Source organism: Dermacentor silvarum, chromosome 1 (genome assembly GCF_013339745.2).
Source record: "Dermacentor silvarum isolate Dsil-2018 chromosome 1, BIME_Dsil_1.4, whole genome shotgun sequence".
Classification (NCBI taxonomy): Eukaryota; Metazoa; Arthropoda; class Arachnida; order Ixodida; family Ixodidae; genus Dermacentor; species Dermacentor silvarum.
The window spans coordinates 376,187,104-376,205,371 of NC_051154.1; the positions used below are offsets into that span (position 1 = coordinate 376,187,104).

At 46.5% G+C, this 18,268-nt stretch overlaps 1 protein-coding gene across 5 annotated transcripts in view; it reads left to right on the forward strand.

Moving 5' to 3' along the window:
* The window catches only part of LOC119437472 (uncharacterized), a 258,469-nt gene that overhangs the window by 217,604 nt on the left and 22,597 nt on the right, over positions 1–18,268 (forward strand). For all 5 annotated transcript variants that reach the window (XM_049660595.1, XM_049660594.1, XM_049660593.1 and 2 more), the window contains one exon: positions 3,970–4,023. The gene's annotated coding sequence lies outside the window, so the exon portion shown is untranslated. The remainder of the gene's footprint in view (positions 1–3,969; positions 4,024–18,268) is intronic.

Sequence of the window (18,268 nt, forward strand, 5' to 3'; positions counted from 1 at the left end):
TGTCGAGGCAAGGGCGTCCGTCGGAGACGCGCCTTCCTTTCTCGGCCTGACCTTGAACTTTCTTCCTGGATGGTGGGCCGTAATTACGCCGCGAGCTCATTCCTGGTCGTCGATAATGACGCCCCGCCCATACGGGCGATCCGCGCGCATCTTTCTGCAGACAACGGTTGAGCAAGCTTCGACGAGGATTTTTTTGCACGATACTCGCCCATGCGCCTCGCACTGTGCGGCTGGGGTGACTCGATGGCATCAGCGAAAAAAAGGTGCGCCCCTCTGCTCACCATTGAACATATCACAGAACGACTGCATGGACGAAAACTGGTGCGCGCCACGTGATCGCACGCATGGGTGCGGGTCTCGTGCATCCGTACGTGGAGGCTTACAGTCCTGCAGCGAAGGACATGACCGTGTTTTTTTTTTTTTTTTTTCGGAAGCTCCACGACTCGTGGGCCGACGAACTATTCCAGTCATTGAGCAATCGTGAGCTCAAATTATTTCCTCCTTTTCTCCTCTCCTACGAAAACCGTAGATTACGGAAGTAGCGTCTGTGTTCCGCTAATACATCGCGTAGCTTCGTTTAGGCGAGCTTTAAGACGCTCTCGGAATTTGTACAGGTGCTTATTTTAATTTAAACAGTTTCTACGCCGGGCAAGGTAGCCCAATTCCACTCCTTGAGCTGGTCTGCTTAAAGAGGCGGACGATACTACTGGCGCGAGAAATTTAAATGTATAGGTGAACATATAATAAAGTTTTTCTAATTAACTTCTTTATCTGCAGAGCACTTTAGAAAACACATTACAGTTTATGATTTGAAGCTGGTGAATTCTCAACGCACTTCCACTTGGAACGAATTTTTAAAACGAGAACATGGTTAGTTTATTTTATTTATTTACCAAATACTGCAGGCCCTTTAGCGGGCCCAAGCAGGAGGGGCATAAGAATACAATACAATGTGATAAGCAAAGTCAAACTTTCGGCAAAAAAAGTGATGTAGCACCACTGACATTTTTAACAAAACGCGTGAATAATCACTGCAGGTCAAATTTAACTTGAACAGTGGGGAATTCTGCAGCACAATTAGGACACAATCAGAATTGCTTTTTTTTTGTGGATATGCCTTGCGAACTAAATGGCTGGAATTCGAAAATTTCTCTGTGTCTTCATCTTTGAGTAACCCACGTCAAGGACAACAATTTTGTTAACTTCCACAAGCAATCTTTTTAATAAAATTGTGCTTTGAATAAAATGAAATATGCTATATTATCAATACACGCGTGGATATTTTTTTCAAGTGATTGTTGATTGAATCAACAATCACTTTGAAATGGTGATTGATAATGATGATGAGTTTTGTTTTTATTTTTTTTCTTGCTTTACTAGCTGGCAAAACGACATTGTCTTCAATATTCATTAAATATTTCCTGTCTCTCCAGAGCAAAAATAAAGTTTTCCACACACACACATATACAGAGCAAAAGAACAGTAACAGCTGGGAAGAAGGACTTCATGAGTTTGTCACATGCTGTAGCTGGCGCTGCACGCACACACTTTAAGGGCGGAGGGGGTCAGGACATCCGGGAACCCCCCCTGGATCCGCGCATGGCGCATTGTAGCACTGGATGTGTATATAAAGGGATCAATTAATCTGGGAAGCGACTGATCTGTAAATGCTCTTGTCACACGTCACCGTGTTAGAACATTTTGTCGGAGGGCTTCTACTGGGCCTTTCTTCGCCGCGTCATTCTCTTGGGGAACGTTTATGCATCGACTTCGACAACGTTCGCATTATTGTTTTTTTTTGTTTTTATCATTGTGGCTGATACATCTGTATATATGACAAAGTGTAGCCAAAGTATTTGGGAGCCAATTTTGCTATATATATATATATATATATATATATATATATATATATATACCATAGAAGCGAGAAAAAGCTGTGAAGCGTAGTTCTTCTACTGAGAGTTTCTTATAACATATATCACTTTCTTCACATAGCAAGAACCTAAAATTTCAAAGGCAGTGCAGTACAACTACTGTTGACTTTTTTTTTTTTGCGACGGCAGACATCAGTCGATGTGGGATAGTTAAATTCTAATTATAAACTGAAATTTCATAATAAACGCATGATTATTTACTTAGGCCACTTATTCGAATTTCGGTACAGGTATGGCCATTTAGTTGAAAACCTCAGATTCGTACCTGTCCAGAGATGAACGTATCCAAACCTTCGTCACAAAATACATTGGCGTTCCATTGGCGTTGTCCCGCATTTGTGAGGTAGGCTTTTTCGTAATAATTTGAATGTCAATGACACTTATTCATATGTGAAGGCAAGATATGTCTCAAACTGGCGCTAGCCTCAGTATTCCTACTAACTATATATACTTGCATTGTGCATTGACGAGCTTTATTTCTGCAGCTGTGACATGCACCCAAAATTTAACGAAAAATGAATTGAACGTCTACTGTGAATTATGTAGTTAATCAATTACTTTTGTACTACTACTCTTGACCTCATTAGCTCGTCCTGCGTTGGCGTAAGAACGGCATTATCTCCGACTTACTGTCTCACAAAAAATTTGGCTCTTCTTATGTGAAGGTGGTGATACAGTCCTCTTCTCGACTTTTCGCAACGTACTAATGCTTTTGTTAATAAAACCACAAATATAATCTTGATCTGTTTCACCGGTCGAGCCGAGCTGTCACTGTAGTTTAAGTCAGTGCAGTTACTGCAGCAACAGGATTCATATTCGACTGAGGCATAAATGATCTCTCGGCGATGGTGATCGTTGGTTTGGCGAAGCAGCCTTCTAGACTTTGCCAAAAACGAAAGACGTTGAGATCGAATAAAAGCCTCCTGTGCAACTAACATCCAGCTGTGCTCCTTATTCCTGCGCACGAGTGAATATTATTTATCATTTCTTTTCAAAAACTCGCGCAAAACGTCAGCGTCAATCATGAACTTGTCGCAGGAGTTGAGAACGTTACGCCTAGGCACAAAGGAACTTTGAAAATGGACCATAATCCGCAAATTCCGGAAATAAAAAGGGAAACATTCAGCCTACGTTCATCAAGGCAAAAGCTAGAGATGCCTCTGTGTATTTTTCGTACAGGAGAATGGAGGTTTTATTTCCTTAATGAAAAGCGCATCAGAAAGCAAATATCTCACGCAGTACATAGCTTTCAAATCGCTGGGTTACAGTTATCTCGACTTTTCGACGAATACGCGAGCAGGTGGCCAATTTTAGGAATGACAGAGGAACCGTGTAGCTGAAGATAAGTTTGTTGACCCGCTGGACATTTAGATGTATAAACTAGCACGGGTAAGTATATATGACAATTAAGGAAACTGAACTGATACAGACTGTCTTTCTTTACACCGTCTTTTCCCAAACGAGAGCCCTAAACATGACGATTCTTGCAATAGATCGTAAGCTGTGTTTTCTTTAGGATGCGTATTTAGAAAAATAATTTGTATGTGCCTCTGGAGAGAGAGAGAGAGAGGTCGCTAACTAGAAACGCGAAGCAGCTGGGATGCAGATTCTGGAACATTGTTTTTTTTTCCTCTTTTTTGTTATCCGATCATTTCGCTCTTTGTCATGGCTCAGACGATGCCGCCTCGCCGAAGTTATCTCCTGGGCCCGCTACTCAGCGCGATGAATGGCACGAACAACACCCTCTTTTATACAGCTATAACTTAAGACTCGTGCGTTTCCCGAACGTTTACTCATTCAGCGAGTTCAAGAGCCTCAGCAGCTTCATATCGCATTGAGGTCCGCAGTGAAGTTAAGACGCGTGTTCAAACTAGAGTAATTTCTATGAAGGAGGTTGACGCGCTGTTTGTAAAGATTTGTGTCGATTCGTATAGCATGTTTTTTTTTATCCTGGTATTTATGAACGTGGGATTTCAGTATAGGATCACGTAATTGGTCAGTTAGTTTGATTGCTTTCTTTTTCTTGACTTTGCAGGTGCACCTTTGAGGAGAGTGGCTGTCCGCTAAGGATGACGACGTAAAAGCAGAGGTAAGTGGACGCATGACATGTAAGAAAGATAACAACAGTTGGCGCGATGGAGGTGTATTCTGGCCTATTGGTTTGGTTAGAGTATCGTGCTGCTGGGGGCACTGGAGAACCGAGGTGCGATTGCACCATCAAGCACGTAATTCGATTTCTTTTTTCTTTTTTTGAGTATAGGCTATCGACAAGACAGGAACACCGCCCAACACCCACAGACAATAAAGTCCGGGAGGGTTCGCAGTGAGAACGTCGCATTAAAATAATAAGTCAGGACAAATGCGCAGCAATGCAGGCAGCATTGTTCGTGCCGTTTATCGTCTCATTTATAAGAGGTGGTGATGTAGATCATTTAGTTGAACGCCACCTAAAACCAAAATCGCTTGGTTATGGTTTTAGGTGAATGGATTTCAAGGCAGTGAATTAGAGGTGTTGGGTAGCGATGGACATTGCGCGAGTCGTTGTGATCCCTATGAACAGTAGCAGCGAGTGTCCAGCCGAAGCATTAAATAGTGTTTTAGCTTTACGTTACCGCTAAGTGCTACCTTCCAGCTTTGCGCACACTAGCTAATCTTCTGTCCCTACCTAGCGCATGCGCAGAACGGAGAGAGAGAGCAAGATATCCATGAGTGCAGGGAAGGAGGTTAACCAGAGCAAGGGTTACAAAGATAGGAGGAAGAAAAAGGAGACGACCGGTGCACAAAACTGGAAGGTATCTAACGTGCGAACGCTAACTCGCGAAGCGCTAGCGGTTTGCCTAAGTCGCCCTATTAATTTTCTTCGGCAAGGAGTGCTCGCTCCTATGCTCAACGATATGTACCAACGTGGTGGAGCGCGGCTTTCCGCAAATGGCAGTATTCATTTAGTTATGTCGTAGCTAATTTGGGCGTATTGTATCCGCACCTCTCCACATGTATGTGCGTCGAGGATCGTCTTACGTAATTAATCGGCCAGTCCACGAACGTATAATGGCGTTCATTATACTGTTGTCTCGGCGTAAAATGAAACGTGCCTTCTAATGATGGGACTCACGATTCTGCGTTATTGTATCTCGGTGATATCAGGTATCAGGTTCAGCAAGCTCTTCGTTCTTAAGAAGTGTTTGTCAAATGTCAGCCGCCTTAGTTAACGGTATGTCCGCACTGATTACTTGGCGCTTCTTCTTACGACTTACTACTTTGTGAATACTGGTCCAGCTTTCTTAAACGAAGACTGCACGAGGTAGAAGCCGAACTTGATCCGCGCCAACACAAGTCACGCTCACACGGTGAACGTTCGTATGAAGTTTTCCCCTGCCTCCCTTCAAGTACTCTGCTGATATAATGATACCGGTATTCTTTTCTTGTTCTTGAAATGCCAACTCCGCACGAAGTGGTGTACGGGATCGATGTTCCGATTTAAGTATTTTCATTTTGCAAAATGGCACAACAGCGCGATGTTTCTTTTAAAAGGCGTTTGTTCTCTTTCTCTAGCCATAGTGGGGCAGGCTGGGATGGTGCCTGTGCGGCTAGCCGACTTAGAATGAGTCAGCACTTTGTGTGGATCTGAGTGCACAGTAAAGACAGTAATTATTCAGCTGCAAGAGCACTAAAGCCGCAAATAACTTTTGGATCACATTGTTTCCTTCTTGCAGTGTCACGAGATGAGACTGAAGTGGCGAAAGCTGTCATTATGCTGCGTGGATGAGAGTGCTATAACTGAAAATAACGATAATGGCGCGAATTATCGAGACTCTCATTGTCTTTCAGGCATTCTGCCCGTCTCTTTTCACCATCACAACGAGAGTAAATTAGTCTCGCCCTCACGTTAAGAAACAGATTGCAAAGAATGTTTCTTATACCACTGTAAACTAAAATCGACCCATAGCACGCTTTCTTTCAGGCAATCTTAAATAGAATACAATATAAAGTGAATGCACAGCTATATACAAGGGAAGAAGATTTGGCGCAGGGATACTCAACAGCCGTACAATACGCATATTGTAGTCTGCTGGACCGTACTCCAATTCGTCGTTGCTATCTTACCCGAAATAGAACACTCGACTGAGCTATTTGGCTCCTAGTATGAAACCGGTATCCCAAAATGATTGGAAATCAGGGAAGGAAAAAATTACAGGTCGGAAGGTTAGCCAGAATTCATCATCAGGCAATAAAATAAGTTCCTTTTTCTTTTTTACTTTTGACCTGTTTTGGTCTTGTGTTTCACGGTTGTTACGCTCGCCGGCCTGGACTGGTGGGCATAGTGCGGACGCTGGCATAACCGCCGCCGGCACTGCTGGATCGGAGTAAGGCTTTGTGGGGCCATCGCGTACGAACTGCGCGAACCTGTCTACGGGGTGTATGGACACAGCAGCAACAATTTTGTAGCTATGCACTGCGCGCTGTAGGAACAGGCTGCTCACGTATAAATGTGGCGCAGGTGGCAGTTCACGCAGGCAGCGGCAGCAGCAGCAGCAGCAGCAGCAGCAGCAGCATCCGCTCGGAGAGCGTACAGTTTCCGACCGGCGAGCGGTCGAGGAAAGTTTCTCGTTCGAGACGCCACAAATATGCGGATCACGCGAATGAAAAGTGAAGACCCGTTAGTCTACGCAGCTTCTGTCCAGAACCTGCCCTACTCGAAGCCAGTCCTGCTCAGCATTGCAGAGCAGTGCGCCGATTGGAAGGGCGGAAGTTCAAGGCGCGCTGGCAGGCCGAAGAGCATATACACTGAGGCATCGATGGCGCTATATAGCACAGTCGTTAATGCATTGGCAAGGCACAGTGCGAGACCCTAGTTTCTTTCCCTTTTCTTTTCTTTCTTGGTCATTTTTTTTGTCAACTTACGCTCGTGCGAGGCAGCATTTTCACGTCACGTGGATGCCTTCGGAGTACGGTTGGCAACGAGTGTGCGTTGTTTCGCGACGCAGCCTGCTGTGGAGCGCTGTATATCAATGCCAAGTTTGCGCACGGAACGCGAACTCAATTTTAATCACTGCAGACATATTGCAGTGCATCCCCGTTGGACGAGAACTGTAGTTGTATGGTAGGTTCACGGCAGCAGTAGAGAAGGAGACGCGAAAAGAGAGAGCGAATTGACGGGCTGGCGATCAGGTTGACCTAGATCTTCCTCCAAGGATATCCCCGTTCTGCACTCGGTATATTTCGTGCCTCACTTGCAACTACTGAAACAAAAAATTTGTTAGTGATATAGTTCACAATTCGGATAACGATTTTTCAACATCTCAATACGTACTATAGCAAATTATATTCATATAAATATTCCGTTGACGAGAGTGCCTTTTAATATAACTTTAATAACTTATTCTTGCTACGGAAAGTACTAAAAAGTTAAAAAATAATATCATTAGAACGTCTGGTGTCGGTGTGTGGTGTCGTCGCCTTTGAGTGCTGCTTGTGCTGGAAAATGCCGAACTTTCACTAATGTGGGACTTACGCAGTACAGGAGTCCCTTTGGCATCCTGATTTTATTTTTTCCTTATTTCTATCTTATTTTGCAACCTGTATTACCCGTTTTCTATCATTTCTCCCCAGTATGTAAGGTCTTGGAGAGTCACTATAGTTGGGTTCTCTATTACGTTGGACAACTGAAGGCCCGTGACGGCGCTAAGCTTCCATGCAGCTGAACCGCAGCACAATTTATCGACAACGATGCGCTTGCACCTAGCGTCTGACCAAAAGTGCAGTGGCACGTCTGCAAGCTCTGAGCTGTCGATACTTTGTGCGACTATCGTGTTGAGGTGCTTGAATCGCGAAATGAACTTTTAGTGGGCTGCCTAGTCAACGAATTGATTCGTCCGTTAATGAAAAGGAGCGCTTCAATGGCGCATAATTTTTCTTCAGAAGTTTACTAATGGCGCCAGAGTACGTGTTATAGGTGCTCGTCAGTCTACTCGGTGAACCAGCGTCACCTTACACTGGCTAATTGCTATGTTGCAGCGTAGAGTAGGGACAACCGAATACACAAAAAAAGACAAGACAAAGCACCGTGTCGTCTTGTCTGTTTAGTTGTCCCGTCTTTGCGCTGGAAAATGGCAATGCCAAACAAACTTGCCTAACTGTACATTCTCGCGAACCTTATATGGGACTAAAGTGGACGGTCTCTTGATTTCTGGTAGATTCCTAAAGCGTTCCAGACAGTCGCTGCATCTGCCTGTCAGTGCGCACGCGTTCTTGGACAAAGGAAATTGCCTACAGCCTATTAAGCCGGCAGCTATACACACGGCTTTCGCAGGAGTCCCCAAATGTCGATGTCATGGTTAAGTGCACCTCTTCGTTAAGTGCACCTCACTTCACCCAAGAGAGGGGTCTCTTCGTGGTTCTCTCATGGCCTCGACCTGTCATGGGCTATACAGCGGTTTTTGTTACACCACAAGAATAGGACGCTGCGATCAGCGTCAATCCCAAAATCATCGCCACTCCATTACTCTGTAAACTTAGCCCACGAAGCTGTACGCCCTTACACTATTTGAGTGGCTTCAGAATGCGCTGTAGTGAGCGTGAGGACGGCGCGCCACCACCAGCGATCCAGAGGTCGCGCGCTATAGAAAGCTGCACACGAACTCTTGTGCACGTGCAGAAACGAGATACGGCGTTGATCGGGCCGTCTACATTTCAATGGGCCATTCCCGCCGAGCTCAGGCGCTTCTCATCTCGCCTCGCGCATGGCCTCTTCTATATAAAGGGAACTCGACGCGTCTAATTGCGCGGGAAAGCTGGGAGGTCACTCGCGGCGGCGAGAGAAATGGCGCCTGTATGAGATCGCGCGCCAGGACCGGCCTGTATATACTGTGGCAGTATAGGAAAAGATCTTCGCGTATCTTATTCGCTCGTACACTAACGGTGCTCGTCAGAGTGAGCTGGAACGAAGCGTGTGCTGTTTGCAGACGTCAGTCGAGCTGTAAGCATTAAGGAATGCAGTTTGTGGAAAACGTGTCCGCTCTCAAGCCTTCGCGATTCCGTTCGCGTGGAAACTCGGCGCGGCGAACTATTGCGTGAGCGTTCTGGAAGTGTGATTGCGCCAAGGCTTTCTAAAGTCGATTGGCACATATATGACAGCGTGACAGACGAAACACAGACGAAGCACGCTGTCATATATACCAATGGAACCATACCAACTAGCTCAGCTTGTCACCTTTCTGCAACTTAAGTGCCACGTTCAAGACATTCGTGCGTGGGCTTGCAGATATCGCATCACCAGAAAGTATATTATGTAACGTCAGCAGCCACTCGGTGGCCCATCTTTGACGATGGCGTATCCTCGCCTTGATATCCCCGTCACGTACACGATTCTTGGCACCACTGGTCTCGACGGAAGGCACAGAAATGCACACGCACCATTAGGCCTACTTTGCGAAGCGCCGGTAGCCGCCACATGTCGACAATGTCTACATGTCCGCTTCTTCGCAAACGACCGCGTATATATATGACCGCGCCGAGCCTATTCAAAGCGAGCGAGCTGCCCGGCCCACACGACGGGCCTCTCGCTAATGGTGGCGCGTCTGGTGCTCCCAGCTGGTAATATACCACGCGCGAGCAGGTGCACATGTACGCGCTCGCTATTCGCATCGCGTCATTCAAAAACGTGATATATATTTTTTTTGCGAGCTAGTCTCGTGGCATTATTACACGGCGCTGGTAGCACGGACAAGGCTGCCTTGGGGAAAAAATGCAGAAGCCGCAGTTTTCGAGTGACCCATTTAATTTTCAATTCTTCTCGCCCATCGTCACTGGCTCGGATGCTCGAAAAGTAGTTAATGAGCGTGTTTAATTTTCTCTATGTTCCCATGACCATTAACCATATTTAACAGTTTAAAACGAACAAATACGCTGCCACACCGAAGTTATCGCTGGCGAAGTTATCGCTACGGTGCAGACTGTGCAGCGCATGAAATGGAACGTTACAAAGTACAGGCCCAGGTTAGAAAACACCGCTTTTCTCCTGCAACATCTTTCCGATGCGCAACATACGTTCTTGTGTGTCCTATCGTCTAGGCAGGCTAGGACTGCAAAGTAAATCGACAGAACTGGGAGATCAGCTGCAAATAGTTGCCAAAATTATCCCTCGTATACGAAGAACTGACGAATCCGGTGTTCTTAACTGGGTTGCTTAGAGTATCCGCGTCGCTTTTGTTCGCTTTATTGATTTTAGCCATGTATGATTTAGCCAAACAGGAAGTGTGGCTGCGGGACGTAGGATCGATGACAGCTTACCTGTCGGCTTCTCCACTAAAAACGCATTTCGCAGGCGAAAACATAGCTCACGGACTGCGAGAGAGTGTTGCAGTTGCTTTTATAGCACTCACGTGTTTCAGGACGTCCGTATTACAACATCGACATAATCGGTGGTAACCAAGCTATTCTTGCAAATAAAAAAAAATGTCGTGAATGTTCGAAACGTTCCAGCCGATATACATAGCAGCCACTAACCACTTCTTGAACCCTGTTCTTTCTCCATCACCAGGGCAGCGTCGTTTTAAGGCAACATAAGTTCTCCACTTGGCGATGAACGCAAGCAATCGTCATCCTGTATCCTTGTCCAGTCCACGAAATTAATGCTGCACATGCTCAATCTTATTTTTTTTAAATTTGCTTCGTTAAGCTGAGGAGCGATGGAATACTACCTCAAATGAGGTACCAGGCAATAAGCAGGAGGAAACGTTTAAAAACTAAAATGAATTCTGTGGCGCCTCGGTATACACGAAGCTTTAGTAATGTCAGAAAAACAATATTTGCTTGTATTCTCTTGAAAGGGGGGGCCACGACCACTGTACGGCGGCACCGAATTGTTTTCTTGTGAAAAGAGTAGGGCCCATATTCACAAAACGCTCCTACCCTAGAATTGTTCGGAAGCGAAAATTACAGCAAATCCTGATGCTTCACATATTGTTACCGAAGGCTACCAGTAAATGGCAAACAGCACTTACGAACGAAACGTTTTGTGAATTCAAGTTTAGATTCCTAAATGTTAGATTCGAGGCGGTGTCTCGTCACTTTTGAACTGACCCTAGAATCAGGAATGTGCTTTAGGAAAAGAGTATACTTTCTCATAACTGAATACAACACGGTCGTTCTAACCTTCTTAGAGCAAGAGCATAAAAACTCAGCGAAGGAAAGCACAGATGGTAGAGGAGGCGACGAAACAGGGCGCGTTTATACAGTTGGAAAGAGTGGCTGTCGTAACGGCTTGACATCTCCAACACGATCAAAATACGGCGAAACCAGGCGCACGACTCTGTCCACGTCAGCAAGCGTTCGTAGACATCTCTTCCCGGCCGTCTATAGGGCAAGGTCTTAGGAAATGTGAGTGCCTGTTAGAGGACAGAGCGCGCGTCACGTGTCTATCGCCAGCTGTGGTCTATCGGAGACAAACGTCAACTGCACAACCTCGTAACGCCCACCTCGTTGTTGCGCTCTAAAGAAAAAGCAGAGGTTGACACGAAGATGGAGACTTCCAACAGTGAATTGAAAAAGGCACGCGTCAGACTGGAGCCGACGTTTCGACGATGGGACTTGGCCCTGACGAAGACAGGCGCCCTTGTCGACATGCCGGTTGCAGCCTGAAGCATTCGTTGTTCGACGACTGTTCATCACCTCTTATCTGTGCTTCCCTTACACTGTCAACTGAGATCTGGCAAAAGATATTGCAGGGGCAGGTTTTCGCCTGCGCAGAGAGAACATGTCATTTTACACTTTTTTTTTTACCGTCGGAAGGTTCCGATCTAGTCTGGACACGCGCTGCGCACCCTATTACACCATGCAACACGGTATAATGCGGAACCGCAAAGCGCAGCCATCGGCCGCTTTGCAGGCAGCAACGGAGCAGCGGGGAACACATCGCAAGTGGAGAATAATAAAATAACGACGGATTGCGGGGGTCCCCACGCGCAAGAAGCCGCGTCGCGTAACGTCGTGGTGGTGGCCGCGATCGGCGCCGTCGCTCGCCAAGGTCGCCCAGTGTGCAAGGACCCGGCCCACGCACGCCACTCTGCCTTATATAGCGCTGTGCCTCCTCCTGTGCCGCTGCAGCCCCTCGACGCCGACACTCACGGCGGCGGCCTAACCTTGGGCGCTGCCTTTGGGCGCGGATGTGTGGCGACGACGTGGTCGTGCCTGCCTTGTGCTACACCCCCATGCGCGAGCTGTGCAGAGTCGGCCAGCGGCACAGCAGTGCGGGCGGCGCACTTGGCTCGCTCTCGTGGCGAGAGATGTGCTGTTCAAAGATAAGCGCACACGCACGAGGAGGGGGGAGACATGTAGGCCGGGGTGCGAAGGTGGCAGCGTGGTGCTGTCGCGTATCTCTCGCTGGCTACTTCTGCTTCCCTTATTTCTTGCTCATCGCTTGTGTTTTGTTTCTCGGTTCTTTTTGTTTGTTTGCTTGTTTGTTTGTTTATCTCGCCTGGATGCACGCCCGGTTGTTTTGCAAAGCTTGTTGCGGCTTCGCAAAAAGTGTGGGCTCCTCGCTGCTCGCCTCGGCGCGGTGTTCGGATATATTGGCGCCCCCATCGTATCGCGTAATGCGGCGAAAAAAACTAGAGGGAGCGATCGAAGGCGGTGCAAGTCTGTACGATGAGTCGACGCCAGTGGCGCGTTAACACTCAACGTGCGCCAGGCTTATTCGCACTCTCATATAGGTAGGTTCTTTATTTCTTCCCATCTACGTCAAAGGGACGTTGGGCGTCTTGCGCGTTGCCGGTCTTGGACGTTGCCGAATGGAGTAATTAGTGAACGTTAAGCAGGTAATTTGTCGCAGCGTGCTGCATAACAAACAAACGCATCCGAAAGTCGGCCAGTCAAGCACAGTGAAATCATAGTCGCGTTTTAACCGCATGAAATGAACTACTTTGCACTTACACATTTATTGTCAACTTAAGGACCCGTAGCAGTTACTTCACCGAGGTGCATACGAAAGCATTGCTGCGGCGTTATAACACGCATTCCAAAAATATTCGACGTCACCGATGAGAGACGATCCTTCCCACGTATCTGCGAATAAAAACCGATGATTTAATGCTGTAATGACGTATTTCCTGCTTATTTAATGCATTCCTTCATTAAGATTGGCGTCATTTATTTATCCGTCATACAAAAACGAGAGAAGTAAAGCTTCAGCCCTTCACTTCTAACGGAAATTCAAAGCGCTTCCGTACGTTGTATGGAGCGCATATTGCGCCTTTCAGCAACATTCGGGCAAACCGAGCGCAAGTACCTATACTTGTCCGGTACGGGAGCTGCACAAGACCACCACGTGTATTTATTGACCCTTTTCGCGGCGATCTCGTGGGCGCTGCCATGTTTGATCACGTGGTGACGGGTCCATTGCTTGCCTCAACTGCCTCCGTTGCCTCCTTGTATACAATGGAAGTGTATGACGCCGGCGCGGCTTAGAAAACCTCTGTTTTCGGAAATATCGTAAACGGTGACTAGGCGGACGACACGAAGCTTTGATCACAGCTTCAGAGACCATGCAAAAGCGCTTTCGGAGCTGATTAAGCTATGTCCAAACGGCGCAAGCAGCGTATATGGTGCTTCTTCTAAAAGCGGGGCTAAATATGTGTTCCAAGCTATCCAAGCTTTCAGATTACGAATTTAGTCAGGATTAGAGTGTTTTGCTCTTTGTTCTTTATTCGGCAAATATTTTGAAGCAGTGGCTTGTCAGGTTCTGACTCAGTGAAGTTCCTTGGTGCGGCCACTATCTGATTATTTTCTGCCTAATCGCTCGCGGTTGTGCTCAGTTCCGATAGATTTGTTCTTGCTGCGCACAAGGCTTGAAACGTAGCTGTCTTTTACATTGCAATACCTTGTAGCAAGTATATATTACAGCTAGCAACTCGCTTACTCTTGTGGACTGTCACGAAACATTCAGCTTCGACAATTCGTGCGCGATAGGTGTAGTCCGTCATTTATTGTGCGTATACAGTGCGCATATATTCAAGTGTGCGCCCATTCACTTATTCTTGATACGTCGGCGATAGAGTGGGCGTAAGTTTTCCTGCCATTTGGGACAGATTTGTATAGATAACGTGCACAAAACTTACTATGACAGGAAGCGGCGCTACTCCCTTTGTCATTGTTTAACGAGTGGTACTCACTCTTGCCGACGTTCTGGGGATGAAGCCCTTTCTTTGAAGGTTAGCGATACAAGGCTGGCGGATGAGCAAATTTCTGTATCCTCGAGGAAAGCCGTACATCTCGAAGTGCCGGTAACACGTTCGGACAGTTGCAGCAGCGGTCCGCGAACTTGGCCACACAGATTCATTGCATTCCTTAACATGCCAGTCACTATTTTTGCAGCAAACTACTGCATACGTCTTCAATCCACATGATTCAAACTAGCATGATTGGAGCACACTTTGTTCGCGAAAACTCAGTTGCATTTCCGACAGCTGATCGCACAGAAGCAAGGTAGAATCGGTAATGGTTTCGTATTCGTGCGCGGTCGCTGAGGAGAGGTATGGCGCGCCGCCGGGAGCGCCATCTCGTTTCTCTAAATCAAACTGCTCCGCGAAAAGGGTCAATAACCATCTGCGCTCACGTCTAGCCGACTGCGCACGAACACACAACCCTACGACAGCATTGCTCGCGGTGGCGTACCGGGATAGGCTAAGCACCCTAAGAAAAATACACCGATGAAACTCGCCACTGCTTATTTCCACATCACTATATATTGCCTACGTGGGCAAGCTGTATTTTCAACAAACTGCTTATTTCCACATCACTATAGTATTACCGACGTGGGCAAGCTGTAGGTGCAAACGAGAGCTCCTTGGCTCCAATTCCACAGGTCCAGCAGAAGGTAGTTCAATCGGCCTCGATCGATCTCTCCGAGCCATTGCTTCAGCGAGCCTCACAAGCCCGGATTCGAATATATGGCCCTGCTTGCCGCAGCGTAGACGGGCCTTAGACTGTCAGCGCGAGCAAGGACAATGCACTGAAAAATCACCGTTGAACTCTGTCATCAAAGCGATGCTGCGTCAAATAATCGACGCCCTGCAGTTGCTACTGACTGGTTTAAATACGCCAGTGGCGCTAACAGCTGCAAAAATTATGCAAGCTATAGACAGTCTTCTGGCTACACTGTAGTAGCATCTACCTCTGCCCGCGAAGGTGACTGTGCTGTTCTGGGAAGTCATCGTGTTCACCATACCAGGATCATCCTTCCTCTTCACATCCTGTCTCTCTTATTCCCCCAACCCCCTTCCCCAGCGTGGAGTAGCAGGCTAGAGGCACTTCACTCAGGCCGACCTCTCCACCTTTCTGCCATTAAAACGTCTCTCTCTCTCTCTCTCTATATATATATATATATATATATATATATATTACCAACTGAACAGCAAATATCAATTGAAAATCTCTGCCGTGCATGCGTTGCGCCAACAGGATGGCTCACGTTAAAACAAAGCGCAAAATTGGGGTGGGGTTGAACGTCCCGAGAATGCACAGCCGGTTATAAGGGACGCCGTTGTGGACGGCTCCGGAATAATTTTTTCTACCTGGGGTTTCTTTAACGTGCCCTCAAAGCATGGCACACGAGCGCTTTTTGATGCGCAAGCATCAAATGGCTCATTGAGCGAAAAAGCCGGTGCCTGTAGTGGCGAAACGGCACCTAAATTCCCCATTGGCTGCGACGCCACGTCACCGTCGCGCCTCGACGGAGCAGAGCGGGCGAAAGGGCCTGCCCGAAAGGGGCGAAAGTGCTTGGCCACCAAGCGTCTCAACGCGCTCGCTTGCGCGCAAAGAGTTCATTACTCGAAGGACAGCTCGGCGACGTTCAATTAGACATTAATGCTTTCGCATTCATAACTCATAAGAAATGCTTAGGTGTCATCGAATTTTTCTTTTTCTTTATGCATTCCACCTTCATCAGAAAGCGGCCGCCTGGAATCGCTCCCGCGACCTCGTGTTCAGCAGCAGAACGACCACTGAACCACTCCGACGGCAAAGCGCTAAGGTTCTGAACGCCCAAGGAAAGACGGCCACTGACACAGTGTCGAACCGAAACTTTTTTTTCCTTCCGGTTGTCGTTCCGGTTCGCTGAAAACAGTACAGTTCCGGTTCAATTCCGGAGCGAAAAAATAACGGTTCAAACCGCTTCGAACCGGCTCAAGTTCGTTTGCGTAACCGAAGAATGATTACATGAGAACTGCACAGATTTACTGTGTACAAGAACTCGACGCTGCTGCTAAGCTGCACTGAAAGACTACGACTGTTGCTTGTTCTTCAGGCCGCACGTAGTTACATCACAATTATGCAGATCTACCAATGCTAGAATCTATGTGAAGCGAAGCTTTATTGAGGGAGAGACAGAGAGAAAGGAGAATATGTTGAAAAAAACGTAGAGTCCTCCAACCTGCTACTCTGATCAGGGGGATAAGGAAGATGATAAAAATGAGTGACTGAGGAATGATGATGAGGACAGGCAGTAGGATGCGATTATATAGTATACACGTTTCTCTTTGAAGGGCCCGTTCACAGGCTTCAATCTAGGCCTCTGTTAATTAAATGTTTCAAGACAGCCTTGATGGCTCGCTTCATTGATATGCCTGCATGGTCAGTGGCCCAAGTAACACTTTTCACTGCACAATCTATCGTTAATTAGCGCTATCGAAGAGTTCAATTCCCGCCGTTCACAGTCACACTGGGGACAAGCAACATATACAGGGTGTTTCACTTAACTTCGGCCGAACGCTAAAAATATGGAAATGCCACGTAGTTGGACAGAACCAAGGCAATGTTTGTTGTTTGCCGTCTCTTAGAGATACTCAGATTATGTTTTTCATTCCGCCTAATTACATAACTAGTCTTAAATAACTAATCAAGTTCTCAAATATTATAATTAGATGAAAAGTGTCCTTGAAAAAATTTTTAACCAATATGAAAAACTCCCGATACAGATATCTGTTGCTCAATACGTGCTACATAAAAGTGTAGTTTCCGAGCGTGAAAGAAGCCCGCGAATACACGCAACTTTGCCACGCCACCGGCCGCTCGAGGCACATTGCGTATATTCCTGGAACCTGCTCAAAAAAAAAAAAAAAAAGAGAGAGAGAGAGAGAGAAAAGAGAAACCGGGACACGACTAGACAAACACGAGTGCAGACTATTAATAGGTATATAATTGAAAGATACATGACTATATATACAAACAGGGTACACAAACGCGAAAACTTGACACTGCGCGTCGCAAAAAGAAACCAATATAACAAAGCTTACAAATGCAGCACATGTTCGGAGTGATCGCTTTTTAATTCATTCAAACATGTGCTAGGCGTCTCATCTTACGGCTTTTTCAATGCAAGATCTATGTATATATATATATATATATATATATATATATATGTGTGTGTGTGTGTGTGTGTGTTACTCCCGTAGCCAGCAATTTTTTTTCGGGTGGGGGGGGGGGGGCACTTGCTGAAGCCCTTGACTATTTGAGGAAAGCACCTATTTTTCAGTAATTATTTTCGGTAAAAATCGCAGTATGTAAACATGTGCCTTTTTAAATACTATTTTATTATTACTTTTATACTTTTAGTTTTGAGATGAATCTTCCTAATAGTATAATATTTTTATGCGGACGCTTCGTGTCAACACATTTCAGTAATAAAAATAAGACAGCGTTACTGAGAGCCAAAAATAATAAGACGTTCGGCCGATGTACTCAGCGCCATAGGACATGGGCACGGAAAGTTCTGCTCAGTCTTGCACAGGGTGAGCAGCTGTTGACCAGTTGCTTTGCGCAACGGGGTGGCGGGAGCCCTGCTGGAGAACCCCCCCCCCCCCCTGGCTACGAGCCTGATATATAATACACCGTCAAGTTATATAACCTGTTGATAACCTGCGCTGGTGGTTGTCTACCCACTTCCTCCCCCCCCCCCCCCCTTTTCTTTGCGCTGTTTTCAAGTCAATATGAGCTAACAAACTCGCTTTAAACCCCGTCCTACTGCACCAATTTAGTCTGTCGTGACGGCGAAAGGGAGAAAGCCTACTGACAATAGTCAAAATTATTTACCCTTGTCATGAACAGCTTGTCCTCGCAAAATATATTTGCGGTGCCAAACAGAAGCATGGACTGACAAAGCTATACGCACTTTGATTAGTACAATAATAACGCGTGCTACGTTTTTAGCATGATATGGGGGCCACAGCAGACAGCCTGCACTTCATAGATTCGTACACTTGTTAACGATAGCGCAATCAGGAAAAAAAAAAGTCTGAACGAGAACCGAGAAAGCAACCCTCGCGCGATTCTACCCGTGCATA